Source organism: Stenella coeruleoalba (assembly GCF_951394435.1).
Source record: "Stenella coeruleoalba genome assembly, chromosome: 3".
Taxonomy (NCBI): domain Eukaryota; kingdom Metazoa; phylum Chordata; class Mammalia; order Artiodactyla; family Delphinidae; genus Stenella; species Stenella coeruleoalba.
Window position 1 is genome coordinate 77627701 of NC_137148.1, and position 24888 is coordinate 77652588.

Here is a 24888-nt window from a genome sequence, read left to right on the forward strand (position 1 = left end):
TTGGCAGGTTGTGCATTTCTAAGAATTTGTCCATTTCTTCCAGGTTGTCCATTTTATTGGCATAGAGTTGCTTGTAGTAATCTCTCATGATCTTTTGTATTTCTGCAGTGTCAGTTGTTACTTGTCCTTTTTCATTTCTAATTCTATTGATTTGAGTCTTCTCCCTTTTTTTCTTGATGAGTCTGGCTAATGGTTTATCAATTTTGTTTATCTTCTCAAAGAACCAGCTTTTAGTTTTATTGATCTTTGCTATTGTTTGTTTCATTTCTTTTTCATTTATTTCTGATCTGATCTTTACGATTTCTTTCCTTCTGCTAACTTTGGGGTTTTTTTGTTCTTCTTTCTCTAATTGCTTTAGGTGTAATGTTAGGTTGTTTATTTGAGATGTTTCCTGTTTCTTAAGGTAGGATTGTATTGCTATAAACTTCCCTCTTAGAACTGCTTTTGCTGCATCCCATAGGTTTTGGGTCATCGTGTCTCCATTGTCATTTGTTTGTAGGTAATTTTTGATTTCCTCTTTGATTTCTTCAGTGATCACTTGGTTATTAAGTAGTGTATTGTTTAGCCTCCATGTGTTTGTATTTTTTACAGATTTTTTCCTGTAATTGATATCTAGTCTCATAGCGTTGTAGTCAGAAAAGATACCTGATATGATTTCAATTTTCTTAAATTTACCAAGGCTTGACTTGTGACCCAGGATATGATCTATCCTGGAGAATGTTCCATGAGCACTTGAGAAGAAAGTTTATTCTGTTGTTTTTGGATGGAATGTCCTATAAATATCAATTAAGTCCATTTTGTTTAATGTATCATTTAAAGCTTGTGTTTCCTTATTTATTTTCATTTTGGATGATCTGTAAGTTGATGAAAGTGGGGTATTAAAGTCCCCTGCTATGATTGTGTTACTGTCCATTTCCCCTTCTATGGCTGTTAGCATTTGCCTTATGTATTAAGGTGTTCCTATGTTGGTGCATAAATATTTACAGTTTTTCTATCTTCTTGTTGGATTGAGCCCTTGATCATTATGTAGTGTCCTTCTTTGTCTCTTGTAATAGTTTATTTTAAAGCCTATTTGTCTGATATGAGAATTGCTACTCCTGCTTTCTTTTGATTTCCATTTGCATGGAATATCTTTTTCCGTCTCCTCACTTTCAGTCTGTATGTGTCCCTAGGTCTGAAGTGGGTCTCTTGTAGACAGCATATATATGGGTCTTGATTTTGTATCCATTCAGCCAGTCTGTGTCTTTTGGTTGGAGCATTTAATCCATTTCCATTTAAGGTAATTATTGATATGTATGTTCCTATTACCATTTTCTTAATTGCTTTGGGTTTGTTATTATAGGTCTTTTCCTTCTCTTGTGTTTCCTGCCTAGAGAAGTTCCTTTAGTGTTTGTTTTAAAGGTGGTTTGGTGGTGCTGAATCTTCTTAGCTTTTGCTTGTTTGTAAGGATTTTCATTTCTCTGTCAAATCTGAATGAGATCCTTGCTGCGTAGAGTAATATTTTTTGTAGATTTTTCCCTTTCATCACTTTAAATATGTCCTGCCACACCATTCTGGCTTGCAGAGTTTCTGCTGAAAGATCAGCTGTTAACCTTATGGGGATTCCCTTGCATGTTATTTGTTGCTTTTCCCTTGCTGCTTTTAATATTTTTTCTTTGTATTTAATTTTTGATAGTTTGATTAATATGTGTCTCTGAGTGTTTCTCTTTGGTTTTATCTTCTATGGGACTCCCTGCACTTCCTGGACGTGGGTGGCTATTTCCTTTCCCATATTAGGGAAGTTTTCAACTATAATTTCTTCAAGTATTTTCCCAGACCCTTTCTTTTTCTCTTCTTCTTCTGAGACCTATATAATTCGAATGTTGCTGCATTTAATGATATCCCAGAGGTCTCTGAGACTGTCCTCAATTCTTTTCATTCTTTTTTCTTTATTCTGCTCTCTGGCAGTTATTTTCACCATTTTATCTTCCAGCTCACTTATCCGTTCTTCTGCCTCAGTTATTCTGCTATTGATTCCTTCTAGAGTATTTTTAATTTCAGTATTGTGTTGTTTATCATTGTTTGTTTGCTCTTCATTTCTTCTAGATCCTTGTTAAATGTTTCTTGTATTTTCTCCATTCTGTTTCTGAGTTTTTGGATCATCTTTACTATCATTACTCTGAATTAGTTTTCAGGTAGTTTGCCTCTTTCATCTTCATTAATTTGTTCTGGTAGGTTTTTACCTTGCTCCTTCATCTGTAACAATTTTTTTTGTTGTTTCATTTTTTTTTTTTTTTATGGGTGGGGCTGTATTCCTGTCTAACTGGTTGTTTGGCCTGAGGTGTCCAGCACTGGTGTTTGCAGGCAGTTGGATACAGCCAGGTCTTGGTGCTGCAATTAGGACCTCTGGGAGGCCTCACTCCAGTTAATATTCCCTGGGGTCTGAGGTTCTGTGTTAGTCCAGTGGTTTGGACTCAGAGCTCCCACTACAGGAGCTCTGGCCTGACCTCTGGCTTGGGAACCAACATCCCGCAAGCTGCATGGCATGGCAAAAAAATAAAAGAAAGTAAAAATTTAAAAAGAAAAAAGAAATTTAAAAAGGAGCAGTACAATATCAAAGAATAAAAACCAAAATAAAATTAGAAAGATTAAAAATATTAGGAAAAATAAAAATACAATTGAAATAACTGCAACAAGGTAAAATAAAACCACAACAGAAAAAAGGAAAAAAAGGGGGGGCGGTGCAGGGGGAACAAACCAAAAGGAGAAAACAATAACAAAGTATAAAGAATAAAATAAAATTAGAAAACTAAAAGATTTATTAGGAAAAATAAAAATATAAATGAAGCAACAGCAATGAATCAACAAGGTGAAACAGAACCCCAATCTAAAAGAGGAAAAAAAAAAAAAGACTTGTCTATGGGAGTAGAGTTTAGGTGGGTGGTGGAACTTAAGCATGGGTGGGGTTTAGGGTTGGGAGGGACTTAGGCGGGTTGGGGGTGATATTTGAGCATAGGGCAGGGCCTAGGCTCAGGACCCATGCAGCCAGAAAAGGCCTTGGGGGCGGGGCCTAGGCGAGGCAACATTCAAGAGTGGCGTGGCGTCTCTGCTTAGGACCCGTGCAGAAGGGCAGAGGCAGCATGTGGAAAGGAGGGCCACTGGAGTGTGGAGTTCCAGAGTTTGGAGATAAGGCCCTGGGTGAGGGTGTGTGGGTGGGGTTTAGGTCCAGCGTGTTGGAGGGGGTCTCAGAGGGGGTCTATGAGTGTAGAGGTAAGGCCCTGGGTGGGGGTGTAGGGGCAGGGCTTGGACTCTGTGTGGCAGCAGGGAGGCTCCGAGGGCAGAGGATTAGGCCCAGGAGCCCAACGAGCTCCCCAGTGCCTAAGTGGACAGCGAAAGCACTGGCCCTGTTCCCTTCTGTTCCTTCGTGCCCCTCCCCCACCATCTTCCCCAGGGTCTCCCCTGTCACCGCTGGACCCCAACCATGGGTGGGTCCCACTGGGTGTAGGAACTCCTCCCCTTCCCCAGTCACCCCTCAGGGCTGCTTGTCTCGGAGGTCTGGCCTTTACTTTTGCTCCCCCTCCCCTCCCTCCCACTCCCTCAGGACCCACATGCCTGGAGGGCGCCTAGGTGGGCAGAGGATCAGGCCTTGGATCTCAGCAGGCTCCCCAGGGCCCAAGTGAGCAGGAGAAACCTGGCCACACTCCCTTTGGATCCTCTGTCCTTCCAATGGTCCCCCAGTTTCCCCCTTCAGGTGTGGGATCCCTTCCCCTCCCCCAGCCACCCCTCAGGGACTCCAGTCCTGTCCGGCCTCCACCTCTCCTCTCCCTTCACTCCCCCCACTCCCCACATCCCACCTGGTCGCTGGGGGTTCCTCCTGTCCCCTTAGGTGTCCATGGTCCCCCACCAGTACCTGGTAGGTGCCCTCGTTGTGCAGAGACATGAATTCTGCGTCTCCTAGTCTGCCATCTTGACTCCACCCCCCCCATATTTCCTTTAATATGAGTGAAATTTACATTTTCCTTATGATTGCATTTTTTCATATATTACAGAAATATTTGTATCATTTTTTTCTATGAAATATTTGTTCGTGTAATTTTGTGATTAATAGGTTAGTCATCTTTTTCTTACTGATTTGTCTGTGGTATAAGTTGCAAACATTTTTCTCAGTTGTCATTTGTCTTTTGACTTTTCACAATATTTTACTCTATAGATTTTTTTTTTTTTTTTTTTTAGCTGTGCTGTGCAGCTTGCAGAATCTCAGTTCCCTGACCAGGGATGGAACCTGGGCCATGGCAATGAAAGTGCCTAGTCCTAACCACTGGACCACCAGGGAATTCCCTACAGATTATTTTTTAGTATAGGAAAATTTTTTTAATGACCTCCAAGTTTTCTATTATACTTGAGACTTTTTTCTGTTCTGATATTTTATACATATGCGTATATGCCACATGTTTTTATGTTTTAATTTTTTCAACATTTAAATTGCAATCTATCTAGAATTTAGTATAAGAAGTAAAGTAAGGCTCTAGATTAATTTATTTTTATGGATAGACCTCTGTTTTCTCAACACCAATTTTTGAATAATTGATTTTTCCCCACTTATTGAAATGCCTAATTTTTCATATTCCAAATACCAGAATGCTTTTGGGTCTATTTTGGTGTTTTGGGTCTGTTCCATTGACTCGTGTGTATTTATATGCTAATAGTGCAGAATTTTATCATTTGTATCTCTGTCAGTTATTAAAGCCAGCTCTAAATCTGTCCTTCATTGTGCTGTTGGTGATATTGGAGATGGCTCCTGTAAGTTTTTCTCCCTTGCCAATAAAGGGTGCTTGAGGGTCATGGCAGGAGGAAGGAGCATCTCTTCCTAGTTCCTTGTAATTTTCTTGGCTTGCTCCTGTGGCAATGATGCTTACCTTCAAGCTTTCCTGGCCTGGTCTATGGTTCCCTGTTCACCAGTCTTAGCTTGCAAACATCCTGGTGGCATGATTTCCCGCATTCAGTTCTCTGCCCTGCTGAACAGACTCTGCCTGCCAGCTGTGAACTAGTTCTGGCCTGGGAAAACTCAGGGCTGGGGCAGTGACATAGTTATGCTGCATTTTTTGTTATTTATCTGAAATTCAAATTTAACTGGACATCTCTTTTGTTTTGTCTTTTTGCTAAATCTGGCAATCCTACTCAGAAGATACTCACTTCACTGAGGCATTGAGAAATAAATTAGAGAGAGAAGTACCTGCATCCTTGAAAACTTTACAGTTGCTCCCTTTTGTGGGCAGGGTATGATCATAGGGGATTCTGCCACTGAAATGGGTTCCCTAATTTCAATGGGGATGATGAGAACCCAAAGTGCCAGAGATCAAGTGGCAGCACTTAACCACAGAAGACAGGGCTGGTGCATCTACCATAAAGGACAACAAAGAAGTATTGTAACTTGTCCCACAGGATCTTTGGTGTGCCTTGTGCTCCAGATGGGAAGTCTACTAGAGTATTAGTTGATCTATATAACATAAAACTCTAGCTATGGCTGTTAGAAAGCTGACTGGCACCACCACAGTGGAGAATCATAGCCTCTCACTTAGTTTCTGGACTTAAGTCAATTCAGAGACCCCCAAATTCCTTGGTTGGAGGGTAATCTGTGTCTTGTCTTGTTGAAGATTGGAAGTACATGATGTAAATCATTCTCCAAGCCTTCTGCAAAGGATTTAGAGTGGGGCTTCCCTGGTTGCGCGGTGGTTGAGAGTCCGCCTGCTGGTGCAGGGGACACGGGTTCATGCCCTGGTCTGGGAAGATCCCACATGCCGCAGAGTGGCTGGGCCCGTGAGCCATGGCCACTGAGCCTGCACGTCCGGAGCATGTGCCCCACAACAGGAGAGGCCACAACAGTGAGAGGCCCGCACACTGCAAAAAAAAAAAAAAAAAAGGATTTAGAGTGACTGTACATTGGATAAAATGAAATACCCAGATCTTTGGGGGATTACTACAATTGGCTCTGAATTGACTAATTCCTGGGGTCCCAAAATGCCATTGTCACCCATCAATCCAAGTGGAGGCTATGATTGCAGGTAACAGATGATGTCTTAATTTAAGTCTGACAAACAGTGACCACGTAGGTCCAAGGACCCACCTTGTGTTTATTTCTCCAGTTCTTGAATGTATAATTGGAATAGACATGCTTAGCAATGGATGGAATCCCCACATTGGATCTCAGACCCTGGAACTTCCTTCTACTTCCTACCAAGATAGTGAACCAAAATACAACATGGCATCCTCAGGGAAACTGCTGATATTAACACCATCAAAGACTTGAAAGAAGTAGGGGTAGTGACCTATCATTACCCCATTAAATTTACCCATTTCACTTGTTCAAAAGTAGGACAGGTCTTAGAGAAAGAGTACAGACTGTCATAAACTTAATCAGGGAGTGACTCCCAATTCCAGTTCCTGTCCCAAACATAATAACTTTACTAGATCAAATCAATGTGGTCTCTGGAACTTGGTTTCCAGCTTCAATCTGGCAAATGCCTTTTTCTCCATAGGAATTTGCAAGGACCACCTTGAGCAGTTTGCTTTTACCTGTATGGCATGGTTTACTTGCACAGCCTTGTCTTAGGACTCTGTCAGTTCTCCTGCTCCTTGCTGTAATACAGTTTATAGAGACCTTGATTATCTTCACATTCCACAATATACATTGTTCTATTAGATTGATGATATACACTAACTGGATCTGATATGCAGAAAATAGCAAGCACTTCAGATGACTTAGGAAGACATATGAGAACTAGAGAGTAGGAGCTAGCCCCATGACGATTCAGTAGCCCACTACTTCAGTGAAATTTGAGAGTTCAGTACTCTTGGGAGTGTTGAAATATCTACTCCAAGATGAAAGACCAGCTTTTGCACCTTATACCCCTGCCACTAAAAAGAGATGTGATGCTCAACGGGCCTTTTTGGATTTTGGAGAAAATATATGCCACATCTGAGGGTGCTGCTTTGATCCACCTAGAGTCTAAGAGAAGGCAATCTGCTCCACAACCTGACAGTGGATCCACCAGATCCACTAATACTCATGATGTATGTGGCAAATAGAGATGGCATATGGACCTCTGGCAAGCACTAATAGAGAATCACAGGGAAGACCTAGGATTTGGGAGCAAATTAATTTCAGATAACTTTTTTAATTTTGAGAAACAACTTCTGGCTTTCTAATAAGCATTGATAAAGATGTTGAATCCCTGATCATGGCACATCAGAAGACCATGTGGCCTGAGCTTTCTATCATGAACTGGGGGTTTCTGACCAACCTAGCCACAAGGTTCACTGTGCATGGAAGCAATATATCATCAGTAGGACATGGTATATAAGAGACCTAGCTTGGGGATCAGCAGAAACTCTGCAAGCCAGAATGGTATGGCAGGACATATTTAAAGTGATGAAATGGAAAATCCTACAAACAACATTACTCTACCCAGCAAGGATCTCATTCAGATTTGACAGAGAAATTAAAAGCTTTACAGACAAGCAAAAGCTAAGAGGATTCAGCACCACCAAACTACCTTTAAAACAAATGCTAAAGGAACTTCTCTAGGCAGGAAACACAAGAGAAGGAAAAGACCTATAATAACAAACCCAAAACAATTATTAAAATGGTAATAGGAACATACATATCGATAATTACCTTAAATGGAAATGGATTAAATGCTCCAACCAAAAGACACAGACTGGCTGAATGGATACAAAATCAAGACCCATATATATGCTGTCTACAAGAGACCCACTTCAGATCTAGGGACACATACAGACTGAAAGTGAGGAGACGGAAAAAGATATTCCATGCAAATGGAAATCAGAAGAAAACTGGAGTAACAATTCTCATATCAGACAAAATAGGCTTTAAAATAAAGACTATTACAAGAGACAAAGAAGGACACTACATAATGATCAAGGGATCAATCCAAGAAGAAGATAGAACAATTGTAAATATTTATGCACCAACATAGGAACACCTCAATACATAAGGCAAATGCTAACAGCCATAGAAGGGGAAATGGACAGTAACACAATCATAGTAGGGGACTTTAACATCTCAATTTCACCAATTTACAGATCATCCAAAATGAAAGTAAATAAGGAAACACAGCTTTAAATGATACATTAAACAAAATGGACTTAATTGATATTTATAGGACATTCCATCCAAAAACAACAGAATAAACTTTCTTCTCAAGTGCTCATGGAACATTCTCCAGGACAGATCATATCTTGGGTCACAAGTCAAACCTTGGTAAATTTAAGAAAATTGAAATCGTATCAAGTATCTTTTCTGACCACAATGCTATGAGACTAGATATCAATTACAGGAAAAAATCTGTAAAAAATACAAACACATGGAGGCTAAACAATACACTACTTAATAACCAAGTGATCACTGAAGAAATCAAAGAGGAAATCAAAAAATACCTAGAAACAAATGACAATGAAAACACGATGACCAAAACCTACGGGATGCAGCAAAAGCAGTTCTAAGAGGGAAGTTTATAGCAGTACAATCCTACCTCAAGAAACAAGAAACATCTCAAATAAACAACCTAACATTACACCTAAAGCAATTAGAGAAAGAAGAACAAGAAGACCCTAAAGTTAGCAGAAGGAAAGAAATCATAAAAATCAGATCAGAAATAGATGAAAAAGAAATGAAGGAAAACGATAGAAAAGATCAATAAAACTAAAAGCTGGTTCTTTGAGAAGATAAACAAAATTGATAAACCATTAGCCAGACTCATCAAGAAAAAAAGGGAGAAGACTCATACAAAGAGAATTAGAAATGAAAAAGGAGAAGTAACAACAGACACTGCAGAAAAAAAAAGGATCATGAGAGACTACTACTACAAGCAACTATATGCCTATAAAATGACAACATGGAAGAAATGGACAAATTCTTAGAAAAGCAAATCTTCCCAGACCAAACCAGGAAGACATAGAAAATATAAACAGACCAATCACAAGCACTGAAATTGAAACTGTGATTAAAAATCTTCCAACAAACAAAAGCCCAGGACCAGAGAGCTTCACAGGTGAATTCTGTTAAACATTTAAAGAAGAGCTAACACCTATCCTTCTCAAACTCTTCCAAAATATAGCAGAGGGAGGAACACTCCCAACCTCATTCTATGAGACCGCCATCACCCTGATACGAAAAGCAGACAAAGATGTCCCCCAAAAAGAAAACTACAGGCCAATATCAGTAATGAACATAGATGCAAAACTCCTCAACAAAATACTAGCAAACAGAATCCAACAGCACATTAAAAGGATCATACAACATGATCAAGTGGGGTTTATCCCAGGAATGCAAGGATTCTTCAATATACGCACATCAATCAATGTGATACACCATATTAACAAATTGAAGAATAAAAACCATGTGATTATCTCAATAGATGCAAGAAAAGCTTGTGAGAAAATTCAACACACATCTATGATAAAACCTCTCCAGAAAGTAGGCATAGAGGGAAGTTACCTCAACATAATAAAGGCCATATATGACAGGCCCACAACCAACATCATTCTCAGTGGTGAAAAACTGAAACCATTTCCTCTAAGATCAGGAACAAGACAAGATTGCCCACTCTCACCACTATGATTCAACATTATGATTCAACAAGTTTTAGCCATAGCAATCAGAGAAGAAAGAGAAATAAAAGAAATCCAAATCGGAAAAGAAGAAGTAAAACTGTCACTGTTTGCAGATGACATAATACTATACATAGAGAATCTTAAAGATGCTACCAGAAAACTACTAGAGCTAATCAATGAATTTGGTAAAGTAGCAGGATACAAAATTAATGTACAGAAATATCTTGCATTACTATACACTAATGATGAAAAATCTGAGAGAGAAATTAAGCAAACACTCCCATGTACCATTGCAACAAAAAGAATAAAATACCTAGGTATAAACCACCTAAGGAGAAGGACCTGAAAAAGACCTGTATGCAGAAAGCTATAAGACACTGATGAAAGAAATTAAAGATGATACAAACAGATGGAGAGATATACCAAGTTCTTGGATTGGAAGAATCAACGTTGTGAAAATGACTATACTACCCTGAGCAATCTACAGATTCAATGCAATCTCTATCAAACTATCACTGGCATTTGTCACAGAACTAGAACAAAAAATTTCACAATTTGTATGGAAACACATAAGACCCCGAATAGCCAAAGGAATTTTGAGAAAGAAAAGCGGAGCTGGAGGAATCAGGCTCCCTGACTTCAGACTATACTACAAAGCTACAGTAATCAAGACAGTATGGTACTGGCACAAAAACAGAAATATAGATCAATGGAACAGGTAGAAAGCCCAGAGATAAACCCATGCACATATGGTCACCTTATCTTTGATAAAGGAGGCAGGAATGTACAGTGGAGAAAGGACAGCCTCTTCAATAAGTGGTGCTGGGAAAACTGGACAGGTACATGTAAAAGTATGAGATTAGAACACTCCCTAACACCATACACAAAAGTAAGCTCAATATAGATTAAAGACCTAAATGTAAGGCCAGACACTATCAAACTGTGAGAGGAAAACATAGGCAGAACACTCTATGATATAAATCACAACAAGATCCTTTTTGACCCACCTCCTAGAAATGGAAATAAAAGCAAAAATAAACAAATGAGACCTAATGAAACTTAAAAGCTTTTGCACAGCAAAGGAAACCATAAAGAAGACGAAAAGATAACCCTAAGAATGGGGTACAATATTTGCAAACGAAGTGACTGACAAAGGATTACAAGCAGCTCATGCAGCTCAATATCATAAAAACCAACAAACCAATCCAAAAATGGGCAGAAGGCCTAAATAGACATTTCTCCAAAGAAGATATACAGATTGGCAACAAACACATGAAAGGATGCTCAACGTCACTAATCATTAGAAAAATGTAAATCAAAACTACAATAAGGTTTCACCTCACATCAGTCAGAATGGCCATCATCAAAAAATCTACAAACAATGCTGGAGAGGGTGTGGAGAAAAGGGAATCCTCTTGCACTGTTGGTGGGAATGTAAATTGATACAGTCACTATGGAGAACAGTATGAAGATTCCTTAAAAAACTATAAATAGAACTACCATATGACCCAGCAATCCCACTACTGGGCATATATCCTGAGAAAACCATAATTCAAAAAGAGTCATGTACCACAATGTTCATTGCAGCACTATTTACAATAGCTGGGACATGGAAGCTACGTAAGTGTCCATCGACAGATGAATGGATAAAGAAGATGTGGCACATAAATACAATGGAATATTATTCAGCCATAAAAAGAAATGAAATTGAGTTATTTGTAGTGAGGTGGAAGAACCTAGAGTCTGTCATACAGAGTGAAGTAAGTCAGAAAGAGAAAAACAAATACCGTATGCTAGCACATATGTGGAATCTAAAGGGAGGGATGGTTCTGATGAACCTAAGGGTAGGACAGGAATAAAGTTGCAGATGTAGAGAATGGACTTGAGGACACAGGGAGAGGGATGGGTGAGCTGGGTCGAAGTTAGAGAGTAGCATTGACATATACACACTACCAAGTGTGAAGTACATAGCTAGTGGGAAACAGCTGTGTAGCACAGGCAGATCAACTCAGTGCTTTGTGACCACCTAGATGCGTGGGATAGGGAGCAGGGGAGGGAGGGGATATGGGGATATATGTGTGCATATAGCTGATTCACTTTGTTATACAGCAGAAACTAACACAACATTGTAAACAATTATACTTCAATAAAGATGTTAAAAAAAATGGAAATATAAATTAAGACTACAATGAAATGTGTTTTTTTGCCTTTCAAATTGAAGTACTGAGCAAACAGTTGTATAACACATTGTGATAGGGTGTCGAGAAATAAACTCACACACATTGGGTGGGGGTGAAATATGATACAACTTAAACCATAGGTAGTTTTGCAAAATTATTAAAATTACATGTACACACACTCTTTCACTCAGCACTTGTACTTCTACAAATTTTACCATTGATATACTTGTACCCATTGCACTATTTGTGATAGCTAGTGATTGAAAGTTACCTTCAATGTCTGGTATGGCTTGTCCCCCTAAAATTCATATGTTGAAATCCTACCCCCAAAGATGATGGTATTAGGAAGTGGGGCCTTTGGGAGGTGCTTAGGTCATGAGGATGGAGCCCTCATGAAGGGGGTTATTTTATTCTTATAAAAGACAGCCCACAGAGATCCCTCACCCCTTCTATCATGTGAGGACACAACAAGAAAGTGCGAGCTATGTACCGAAAAGAGGACCCTCACTTGACCATGCTGGCATCCTGACCTTGGACTTCCAGCATTCAGAACTGTGAGAAATAAATTTCTGTTTTCTGTAATCTGCCCAGTCTATATATAGCAGCTAAAGGGACTAAGACAATGTCCATTAAGGTGGGATTGGTTAAATGCTTATGATATGTCCGTTCAATGGAATACGATGTAGCTCATTTAAAAAAAAAAAAAAAAGGCAACTCATTGGGAATGTGGAATGATGTCCAAGAAATATTTTTAAGTGAAAAAAAAAATCAAACTGCAGAAAATTTGCATAGTATTATACTATTTCCATAAATATTTATGTGTGTCTGTAAACATGAGATCCCTGGAAGGAGACACAAGAAACTGATAGTAGTGGTGGTTTTCTCCAAGGAAGTGAAATATTGAACTGTCGGGAGTGGGTGTGAGGCATACTTGAACTGTGTCTACATTTAGATACTTTCTGAATTTTGTATCATATATATTACCTATGCAAAAATATGTCATTTTTATAAATTATTTTTAAAAGATTACAGTATGCTGGTGTTGCTTGCTGCTGCAGTTGCTGGATTCCATTGCTAATTGGATTTTAAGGAACACAGTTTGGCAAGGAGCCTCCTCTCCATACCATGCCTGCCCTTCCCGTTCAAGGGTCCAGGCAGATGACGTGCGTGAGGCCCCTTGATCCTACACAGACCCGTGTCCTGATCTCTTCCGCAGACACAGTCACTCATGTTTCTTGCGTTTCACTAACTGTTGGCAACACATTTTGCTGTCGGCAGGCTGTGGAGAGCATTCATTTTCGAAGGTGCTGCCTGAATATCTGTGCTACGTAGTGACACAGGCTCAGTAGGAAAGGACTTTTCCAGTCCACGATAAATATCATTTTGGTTCCGTGAAGAGGCCCTGGTCCATGATACATTTCAAAAAGAACACTGCCTTCTACATGATGGCTTCATTAGGCTGTTGCCTCTACTTCTGAACAATGATTGATATGCAAGAGAGAGAGGTGTTTTTGTTAATCCCATAGGGTCCCCAAATACCTTAGTTTTGTGTCAAAATAGGTGCAATGAAGGATCCTTTTTTGCCCCACCACCTGTAAGGAGTATAGAACACTTTGGTTCAGTATCATTTTGTGTTTGCTTCAGAGATATAATGGATGCCTTTCACAATATATCAATTCCAGAGAAAAGATTAACTGACAACAACATCTTCACATCCATCAACTTTTTCACTTGCGTCTGCTCTGATTCCAAAGACTGTTGCCTGAAGCTTGCTTTGTTTTCCAATGTTTTACCTTTTTAAAACAGAAACTCACCCTGGTAGCCAGCAAAATACTTTGAGTTCAGGAGGATTAATATACTTTTAAAGAGCAAGCCGACTTTCAACCAGGCAACTCTTTGCTGTCACCAAAGTCCTTCAGGCTCACCTCAGCTCTGACTCAGTGAGGACTTCAACTGGAGAACACATCGTTAAAATCCCAACTTAAATATCATCTCCTCTCTGAAGTATCTACCAGCTCACCCAGGTAGAGTTACTCTCTCCTTCCTCTGAACTTTCAATGGAAGTTTCATGCCCAGACCTCAACTAAAACATGTATCACATGGTATTATAAGCATTTATTTATACTCTTGCTTCCCTCTCTGGCCCTCCCTCTAGCTAATGTGAATAGCTAGACCCCAAATCAGCAGCAAAATGTGCTGTTTAACACGATGCTTGGTCCATTTTAATTACTCTGCAATTAATGAATAAATGAGGGAGTGGATAAATGAAGTGGTACTGAGCCCACTCAGAAGGAACTTTTAAATAGATGGACCCTTGGGAGAGTCAGGGAGGAGCACGGAAAATAGATTGCCTAATTTTTCTGGAGCCAGCCGGCCAGCTTTAGAGAAAGCGAAGAACGAGTACATGAGAGGTCTGCAGTCTCCCCACGAGACTGACGGGGCAGAAGGGAATACCTTCCCTCCTACAGGATAATTGGTGCTCAAATCAAACCTAGAAATCCTATATTCACTCTCCCTTTTAGTGGGAAGGCTCTCTGCCTGGCTAGATTTTCAACAGACATATTTCCAACTGCCTCTATTATCATGACCCAAAAATAAATATCATGGCAGGAGCCCATGAGGTGGGAGCACAATTTATCCTAACTGAAAATAGAGGCAGAAAGCATCGGCCCTAGTATCCTTGATACTAGAGTGGGGTTGCCATAGCAACCAGCTGAGTCACTAATGAAAAAAGAACAGTTGCACTATGACTAGGCTGACATTCTGTGACATTCTCTTATTTTACTGTAGCTCTAATGATGTCGTCAGTGGGAATGACAGAGAGAAAAGGGTCTGACCTCTCTATTAAACCTGCAACTAGCTTGACATGCTCTGCCTTTAGCCTAATGAATATGAATTTCTGTGTACAAATTCTGCCTTGGAGAAAAGCACTTTAGGAATTTGTCTGATTCGTATATTAGACTTGTTGATTCCATTGTTCCCTTAATGTAATCCCTTCTCTTCCAAATGAAGATGGTAATGAAGCAGATGAGCCCCAAAAGCAAAACAGGAAGAGGAAAAATGAGTGAGAAGATGTGACAGGGTGATGTTAATCCATCAGTGATGACATGAAATTGGAGAAAACAACCAGAAGCAGCTTCTGCCCCTTCTTCAAACAGGATGAACCACAGACAATTAAGAAAGAAAGCTAGAAATCTCTGCAAAGAGAAACGGAACCTGCTGGAAATGTGTTCTGAGAGCATCACAGTCCACATATTCACTTGCTGGTCACTATTTCCAGAGCACTGAGTTAGGCACAAAGCGGTCTTAGAAAGAAAGAATAGCCTCAAGTCATCTAAAGTCTAGAGCTGGCAGAGGGATGGAAAGGGTTAACAACTTAAAAATACATACAAACCACACGTGACCCCTACTACTGCCAGGAAACAGGTACAGAAACCAACGCACTTACAATTGGAAGTTTTAAAAATGGAAGCTGTTAAAATTAAAAGAAAAACCTGCCACAACTGTAATTGAGTATACAAATGGAGTTTAAAAATAGACACTGTCATTGAGTTTGTAAAACAGTGAGAATGCTTTATGTTTTTTTCCCAAAAGTACTTGTTTGCAAACATATGAATTTGTTTTAAACCCAACATTGGGTTGCTTTCATCTGCACAAGAATGGCCGCAAGAATTGGTGTCAGCACTTGCTGCAAATTATGTGGGAGTTTCTGAATCTCAGTGTAGGCACATACATCTCTTTATCAGCAGGAAAGAAGAGAGCTCATTCATTATTTAAGCAGCCTTCCAGCCACTCTCTTTCGTCAGCATAACACTGCGAGACTCATTTTATTCGTCTATGACTCGAATCGTATTATTCCTCTCCTCAAGATCTTAATTTACCACTTTCATCATGTCACTCTCCTAGTTAAGAATAGATGATGGTTCCCCACTGAAAATCAGACCACACCTAATTCTCCCTGATTTGTAGCGCCCTCCACAGTTTCGCTCCAGCATATCTATCCACACTTAGCTCCTATTTCTCTCAATGCCAGCCCTTCCTTCCTGCCAGACTGTCTTCTCTCCTCCCTGACCACAAAATGGCATTACTAATTCTCACCTCCATACCCTCCCTCTACCTACCCAATCCTCATTCATCCGTTGAGAAACTGCCAGCTACCCTTCCTCCATAGGGTGTTCTCTGATTGGCTGTTGCTTTTGGAAACCGGGGTGGGGAGCGTTCCACTCAGCTGGCTGTTCAGCGTTTTCCTTACATGTTCTTAGATTTTCTCTTGACTAACGTGTCCCTTGAGAGTAGGCTCTGCCTTGTATCCTCCTTTTCATGTACATGCTCCCCTAACGCATTAATTCAGCAAACACTGGTGGACCATGGTGGGAGGGACGGGGAAGTAGGGTCAGAGGGGGGAACTTAAGACCTGCTGGCGTCTTCATGTCAATGTTAGAGTGTGCAGTATCTGGAATGTAGGGAGGGCATGATACGGGCAGGGTAATTTGGAACCAGACAAAATGGATGTTTTAGAGTCACCTAAAGATTTGAATCTTTTTTTTTTTTTAAATCTTTATTGGAGTATAATTGCTTTACAATGGTGTGTTAGCTTCTGCTCTACGACAAAATGAATCAGTTATATATATACATATGTTCCCATATCTCTTCCCTCTTGCGTCTCCCTCCCACCCTCCCTATCCCACCCCTCCAGGTGGTCACAAAGCACTGAGCTGATCTCCCTGTGCTATGCGGCTGCTTCCCACTAGCTATCTATTTTATGTTTGGTAGTGTATATATGTCCATGCCTCTCTCTCGCTTTGTCACAGCTTACCCTTCCCCCTCCCCATATCCTCAAGTTCATTCTCTAGTAGGTCTGTGTCTTTATTCCTGTTTTACCCCTAGGTTCTTCATGACATTTTTTTTTTCTTAAATTCCATATATATGTGTTAGCATATGGTATTTGTCTCTCTCCTTCTTACTTACTTCACTCTGTATGACAGACTCTAGGTCTATCCACCTCATTACAAATAGCTCAATTTCGTTTCTTTTTATGGCTGAGTAATATTCCGTTGTATATATGTGCCACATCTTCTTTATCCATTCATCCGATGATGGACACTTAGGTTGTTTCCATCTCCGGGCTATTGTAAATAGGGCTGCAATGAATCTTTTATTAAACCCTGCTTTAGCAGAGCTTCCAAGTCCCATGGAGGGGGAGGGGGCAGGTGACATGCATTTTCCTGATTTAACCAGAGGAACTTTGGTTTTATTGACTCTATCGATTTAGACTTCTTGAACTTTGGGTCAGAATTTCTTTTGAAGAAAGGGCACTTTTTGACTGAACCCAGTTTGGAAACCTCTTTTCTGGGTAGGGGAGAGACTTTAATGTTTGTAAGTGGGGAGGGACAAGCAGGTGTCTCTGGCTCTGAATCGAGGCTGAATCCACACCAGAAAGTTGGTGGATTGCTTAGCCCTCCAGAGACTCTCACACCACCATACATGTTTGACAGATGTTCTTTCACTGTTTGCCATTAAGAGGCAGAAGGTAAAGGTGGCTGATTTATCCCTTTAATACTGAGAAGGTTGGGGAGTATTCTGGCATTATATTTTGCCTCCAAGCACCAAGAAGTAACGTGCTTCCTTCTTCCTTCTTTCTGTGCATGTTTCTTTCATTTTTCACGGGAATGTTTACTTTCTTTGCTTGTTGCACAAGGGAATAATTCAAAGGGCTGGTAAAAGACAGCTGAAGTGACTGGATTTCTGCCACCATGTATCATAACTAAATCTATACTTATGAAGAATATTGTTAACAAAAACTAAACAGAAGGGACATTGGAAGTTTCATGGAAAGGGAATAATATACATGTGCGAAATCAGCACAGAAACAGCCTTTGTTGTTGTGTCAGAGCCAAAAATAGAAGACTGCCCTGGCACAAAGCAGCAGCAATACTCTGTACAGACCAGCTCTCCTCAGGACCCGCCACCCCGCGGTGCCAAACCTAAGGCTGTCACCTCCTCAGCTATTGCTGTTACACATTTAGGATAATGAGTGGAAGAAACTCCCTGAGGGTTTCTAGGTGCCAAACCAATAGAAATAAACTTCGTTTTATGGAACACCTCCCTGCTGAAATAGACATATTCAGAAACCATTCCCAACATTCCAGCCCTTGAAAGAAACAGACACAGTAAGAGACCTCCTCACTTGGAGTTCTGTTTCTGCCACAAAAATGTGACACGCGTGGCATTCAAGAAGTATCGTCAATTTGCTCTTCTGTGATTCTCAACTTGTTTTGTTTTACTGCTAACTTAGGAATACTAGAATTTGGGAAGGTCTCATCTGAAGCAAGTAAAAGTCTCAAAACAGCCATAAACAAGTCATCAGTAGTGACAACATGATGACTGCTCCAGTGGAATATCTCAAGGTGCCTATGAAAGCACCCACGGTTGTTGCATTTTTCCATTGGACGCCCCCCCCCCCGCGCTGTTTTACTGTTTGAATAGAGCGATTCGCTTCCTGCCTACCCTCTTACATGTGCACAGAGCCCATTTCTCCTCAGAGCCAGTAAACTAGACATCTGATTATGGCCCTGGTTTGACATTATGCCTCACCTGTTTCATTTGCTTAAAGCAGGTGGCTCCTGTCTCTCAACCACATATCTCAGTCTAAGACCTCAGTCTAATTCCATCTGACTGACATCACAGTGACAGGCTGTATCCTCAGATATAACAAAATTAAATTTGTAGCTTGATCTAAAATCGGTAGCTCACTTGTGAATGTTGACAGCACTGTGGTTGAGAACCACATTCATAAACTTGTCTGTCTGCCTCCCCAGACTGTGAGAGCCTTAAGGTCCTTGGAAAAAAATGCTTGTCTTGTTTACCCCTGTGAACATGTGCCCAACAGAGTAGACCCTCAAAAATGTTTATGAAATGATTTTCAAGACCAATAAAAATAATAGCGTTCATGTATTCGCAACTTCCTCCCATCGTGCTAGCTGGGAATTCCCTTTTCTTCACTGATCATGGAGCTATGGCCTAGATTACTGTTGTAGAGATCAAGGAAAAGGGAATAGTGGCTGAATTGGAAGGATACGGAAAAGCTAGATTAGTTTACGATAGAATGGTCCTGGAACTCAAATAAGGACAATTGAGTATAAAGATGAAAGAGAGAGGGAATGAAGGAAAAAGGCTAAAAAATGATAGAGCTGGGGAAGGGACGGAAAAGAACAGAGACATTTAAGGGGAGCCCCTTCTGTAATGAATATTCTGCACTGTTGTATTGAAAATACAAAGAAGTTAAAGAGGATCCTTAAGGCATGTTCAGTGTGCCCTATAATGAGTTTCCCCTCTTTAGCATTTCTCTAACCAACTTCAGCAAAGATTTACATCAGTTTTCACTACTTTTGGGAGAATATTAAACTGGTATTCCTTTTGAGTGCCATAAAGTACTGTAACTGACCACAAGGTGACCCAAGTTTATTTGGTTTTTAGACAGAATAACCTGGTTAAGTGAAGCGGGGAACTTAGATGACCCTTAGGCCAACATCATCATTGACCAAAAAGTTCAATGTCAATGCTCCCAACTTTTTTTTTTTTTTTTTTTTTTTTTTTTTTGTGGTACGCAGGCCTCTCACTGTTGTGGCCTCTCCCGTTACGGAGCACAGGCCCCGGACGCGCAGGCTTAGCGGCCATGGCTCATGGGCCTAGCCGCTCCGCGGCATGCGGGATCTTCCCGGACCGGGGCACGAACCCGTGTCCCCTGCATCGGCAGGCGGACTCTCAACCACTGCACCACTAGGGAAGCCCAATGCTCCCAACTTTTGATTAGCCGTCTGGTGATCCCCCATAACTTTGAACGGTGTTACGAATTTGGGGTCTTTCTGCATGATGATATTATGAGAGCTTAATTCTGTCAAACTGCTGGAGTGTCTTAGCCTCTGAAATTGAATGGTAGGCGTTAAGGAGTGGTCCAAGAAGCCAGAGCTGTCATTTGTAACGGGTCCAAGTTCAGAGCTATATCGAAAGTATTAAAACCTGCACCTCATTCTGGCTCCGTGTTTTGCAGGGCTCGTCGCTGCAACAGGGAGATAGGTGCTGGGGGAGTGCAGTGGGGGACTTGTAAAGAAGCTGCTCAGTCATTCGGGACTTAACACCTCAGGAGGCTTAACTCACTTTCTCATTCATGCCTTTCCACTTTCATCAGAAAAAGGGTGGAAACTGATTCTCTCTTCTTCACACAAATATTCTCTGCTCATCTTTTTGTTGTTGATTTATTTGACATATCAATCCTATTCATTTTGAAAATATTCCATATAGTTATCGATGGGGCTGGTGGAAGAATGAAGTTGGTAAAGAAGCGTGTTGAGTTTTGATCTAGGTCCATTCACCTGGAGATGGTTATAATTGTCTGTTGAATGGAGTCAGCATGCTTGATAAGTTTTCTGATAGCAATAACCATTCTAGGAAGAAAGGGGGAAAGGAGTCACAGATTTTTCAGTCCATTGCTCCTTGACACCAGGCTGGTCTCTATTCCATTACGATCTCCACAAAGGGGGATTTTGATCAAAAGTAACATCTTGTGCCAATTTCTATACCCCTACCCTGCTTAACTTTCCTTTATAGATCTTATCACTCCCTGTCATTCTATTACGTGCTTATTCACTTACTTGTTCATTGCCTATCTCTCCAAATGGAATGTAAACTCCATGAGGGTAGGAGCTTTGCTGTGCTCACTGATGTATTCTAAAATGGTGCCTAGCATGTACGAGGTGCTCAGTGTTTACTGTTGAATATGTAAATATAGGATTAATTAGTAAATGAATTGTTGAGTGGAATTAATGAATTAGTTAATAAGTGAATGGACATCTACCATGTGCCAGCAATGATAACTTTATAAACATTAAACACTTAAATCCAATACCAACCCTGTCAGGTAAGTGTTGCTTTCTAGAGTTGACAGATGGGGAAACTGAGGCTCAGAGAAGCTAAAGAATTTGCCTGCAAAATATTCACACAGTAAGTTACAGATATAGAATTTGAACCTGATCCTTTCTGATTATATAACTTGTGCTATTCTTATAACACTTTACTCTGTAGAATAGCTGTAAGTCAGGTAGTTTAATATGCTTCAAAGCCACAACCCTGGAGAGGGTTTTTAAGGGAAACCATTCAATAACACCTTTGTGTTGAGCTTGGGATCTGTTGGTCTTCCTTTCCCCTATCCCCTCCAGCTACATCTGACTTGGACATGAAAACAAGGCTTGCATAGGTCCCTTGGCTGAAAATAAAGCTTGCTTGCTGCTAATCTCTGCACCTTGGACAGGCTTACTCTTTCCTCAGTTATTTGCCAGCCAGCAGAGCAGCTGTGAGCCTGCCAGAGCTGAAGGGAGTCTGTATTTGTCTACCAGCTGTCTACAGTCCTAGAGGATATGGCTCACAGCATTATGCACAGCCTGGTGGGACGTGGTAAGACAGCAGGAAGAAAGGTCAAATGAATAACAAGTGTGTTCAGGACAAAATAGAACTAAACCAGGCAGGGTGTTGAGTGGTGACAGGAACAGGCTACTTGATGACTAACTGGGAAGAAGGACAAAAGCTGTGATATTGAAGGACAATGATGTAGGTAACTGCTGTGGTTACTGAGTCTATCCCTTTAAGGTGATTTTTTTTTTTTTTTTTTTTTTTTTTTTACCTTTTATGGTTTATGCCCTTGGACTGTGCACTAGGTGTGATGACTCAACTGGGTTAGAGCCAGATGGTTTTCTACCAGATCTTTATGGGAGTCCCCAGAAGATCAGAAATTTGAACTTCAAGGCATCTTCAGTCACCTTGAAATTTGGTTTTTCTTCTTTTTATTTTGTGATACTTCTAAAATACTTCTTTTTAATGAAGTATAATTTATATAAAATGACAAGCACAGGTCATAAATGATGAACACTGACACATGCACATACCCATGTAACCCACACTGCAAACAAGATAGAAGATATTGACACTTAGAAAGTTCCCTTGTGCTCCTTCCCAGACAATCCCACCCACCAGTCCTTCCAGCAGCCAGTCTTCTGATTCCATATAATAGATTAACTCTGCCTGTTCTAGAGTGAAAGCATATGTTCTTTTCTCTGACCTCTTTTGATCAGCATGATGCTTCTGAGATTTTTCCATGATATATGCTTTAGTATTTCATTAAATGTTAATACAATTTGACTGCTGAATAGTATTCCACTCTAAATATTCAAAATTTGTTATCCAAACCCTCATATATTTTCCCATCTTCTAATTGGATTGATTGGTTTTGTCCTGTTTGGTTTTGATAGTGCTTTATATATTTTAGGTACTAGTCATTCACTGAATATGTGGTTTGCAAATATTGATATTTTCTTCTATTGTGTAGCTTATCTTTTCATCTTTTTAAGAAGCATTTTCACATGGCAGTAGTTTTCATTTTGATGAGATCCAATGTATCAATTTTTCCTTTTATGGATTATACTTTCTATGTCAATCTAAGAACTCTTTGCTTAACCCTAGATTCCCAAAATTTTCCCTTTTTTTTCCTAATAGTTTTATTACATTTCTGTCCATGATCCATTTTTGGTTAATTTTTATATAAGGTATGGAGTTTAGGTCAAGGTTCATCTTTTTGCCTACAGATGTCCAATTGCCCTAGCATCAGTTGTTGAAAGGACAGTGTTCCTCCATAAAATTGTTTTTGCGCCTTTGTCAAAAACTAGGTCAGCATATATGTGTGGGTCTATTTCTGGGTTCCCTATTATGTTCTATTGATTTATGTGTCTATTATCCCTCTGCCTATGCTTTTCAAATAAATGGCAGAATAAGCTTGTCTATGTCATAAACAAACAAACAAACAACTTTGCTGGGGTCTTGATAGGAATTGAATTAAACCTATTGATCACTTTGGGGAGAATTGCAATCTTCACTCTGTTCCAATCTAGAAGCAGGTATACCTCTTCATTTATTTGAGTCTTTTTTTATTTCTTTCATCAGCACTTTTTAGTTTTCAGCATACAGATCCTGTATGTATTTTGTTAAGTGTATACTTAAGTATTTTGTAATTTAAATTCAGCTTAACATTATTATTAGGATACAAAAATGAGATTGATCTCTGTGTGTTGATCTTGTATGCTATGACCTGTTGAACTCACTTATGAATTCTAGGAATGTTTTTTTTTCATTTCTTGGGATTTTGTACGTAGAGAGTCATGTCATCTGTAAACAGAAATTATTTCATTTAGTCCTTTCCAATCTGTATGTCTTTATTCTTTTCTTCAACCTACTTCAGTGGCTAGAAGTTCCAGTACTGTATTGAATAGAATGGTAAGAGTAGATGTCCTTCCCTTGTTCCTGATTTTAGAGGAAAAGCGTTCAGTTCTGCACCACTAAGTATCATGTTAGTTGTAGGATTTTTGTAGATGCAACTTATCAAGGTGAGGTAGTTCCTTAACTTACTGAAAGGTTTTATCCTGAATGGGTGTTGGATTTTGTTAAATGCTTTTTCTGTGTCAACTGACATGACCATATGATTTTTCTTGATTTTTAAACAACTTTGTTGTTCTGATGAAGTACCTTGATTGATTTTAGAATGATGAACCAGTCTTGCTTACCTGGAATAAATCAACTTGGTCATGGTGTATAATTCTTTTAAATCATGTTTAGATTTGATTTGCTAGTATTTTGTTGAGGATTTCTTTTTTTAAACTAAATTCATGGGAGATATTGATCTGTAGTTTCTTTTGTGTACTGTATCTGTCTGGTTGTTATCAGGGTAATGGACTGATAAAATGAGTTGGAAAGTATTCCTTCTTCTATTTTCTGGATAAGGTTGTGTAAAATTGGTGTTAATTCTTCTTTAAGTGTTTGGTGCCATTCTCCAGTTAAACCATATGAGTCTGGAGGTTTATTTTTCATAAAATTTTTCATTATGAATTTAATTTTTTAAATTATTATGGGGGCTAGTTGGATCATCTCTTTCATTTTGGTTGAATTTTGGAATTTTGAGGTTTTTCAACTAATTGATTAACTTCTAAGTTATCAAACTTATGATCATAAAGTTGTTCACAATATTCTATTATTATCTTTTTAATGATTGCAGGATTTGTAGTGATATCTACTATTTCATTCCTGATTTTGATAATTGTCCCAGTGGAGAAAAGGAGTCTCTGGCAAGAGGAGGTAGGGAGGTGCTTTAGGCACTTGTGGTAGGATCCCCTTAAAGATACCCCCACCCCAGCTCCATGTTGTCTCTGGACAGGGTACATGGGGTCAGAGAGGCTCCCCAGTCGAGTCACATGTTGTTACGGGTCCCTCTTGCCAGTTCTTCCCACTAGCTTTGGTATTTGGGAGGTGGGAAGGGTAGTCTCTAGCCTGACAATGAAGCAGAGCACTTCTTGGCCACTTATTGTTAGGAGGGTCTCTAGCTCTATTCCCCTTGCCCAAGGTGTCAGGCTGGTTTCAGAAGGATGTTTTCAGAGGAGCTCCCTTTCAACCCAGGGCATGAATGAGTCCACTTGGGTTGCTATCTATTACTAGGTTGGGGGCCAGGGAAATGCTGAGTCTGGATCACCTGTTGGGTAGGACCTGCAAGATGCCTTGCCATTATGCTGTTTCTTCTGTCTGGGGTCCCAAACAAGTTTTCCTCCTTCTTACCACCCATCACGTCTCCTTTGGCTGTCTCTTGAGTTATTTCCAGTTGAGTTTATAGTTATATTTAGGGGAATGAGCAAGGAGAAAGAGGTCTACACCATCTTGTCCAGACCAGTGGTTGAGTGTATTTTTAAAAGAGGAGTTGTCTTTGGTTCTTAAATGTCTCCTTTCTGTGTTTAGAAACTTAGTCATTCCAGGGGCCAAAGTCATCATTGTACTAATGGTTCCCAGGCATTGTTGCTTTGAGGCATCAAAACAATCCCGAAGTTTCTTCTGTGACTTGGTGCCTGGATCTGTCATAGAAGCAGCTGGTGAGGATGAGAGGTCAACAGGTGATTGTTTTGAAAAAATAACAAGGTCAGTAAAGTACTGCCACATGCATAAATATCTTCAGTTAAACGTTTATATTATGAAGATATCCTTCTTTCTCTTTCCCCTTGTCTTAAAATTC

The 24888-nt window shown here is 39.9% G+C and overlaps 1 protein-coding gene across 2 annotated transcripts in view; it reads left to right on the forward strand.

Annotated features, from left to right (window-relative positions):
• The window catches only part of LOC307184301 (uncharacterized protein), a 594345-nt gene that overhangs the window by 563336 nt on the left and 6121 nt on the right, over positions 1 to 24888 (forward strand). Inside the window, exon 7 of one of the 2 annotated variants that reach the window (XM_079917673.1) lies at positions 680 to 724. The exons of the other annotated variant lie outside the window; for it this stretch is intronic. The gene's annotated coding sequence lies outside the window, so the exon portion shown is untranslated. Of the gene's footprint in view, positions 1 to 679; positions 725 to 24888 lie in introns of those variants that run through there. 2 annotated transcript variants of the gene reach the window in all.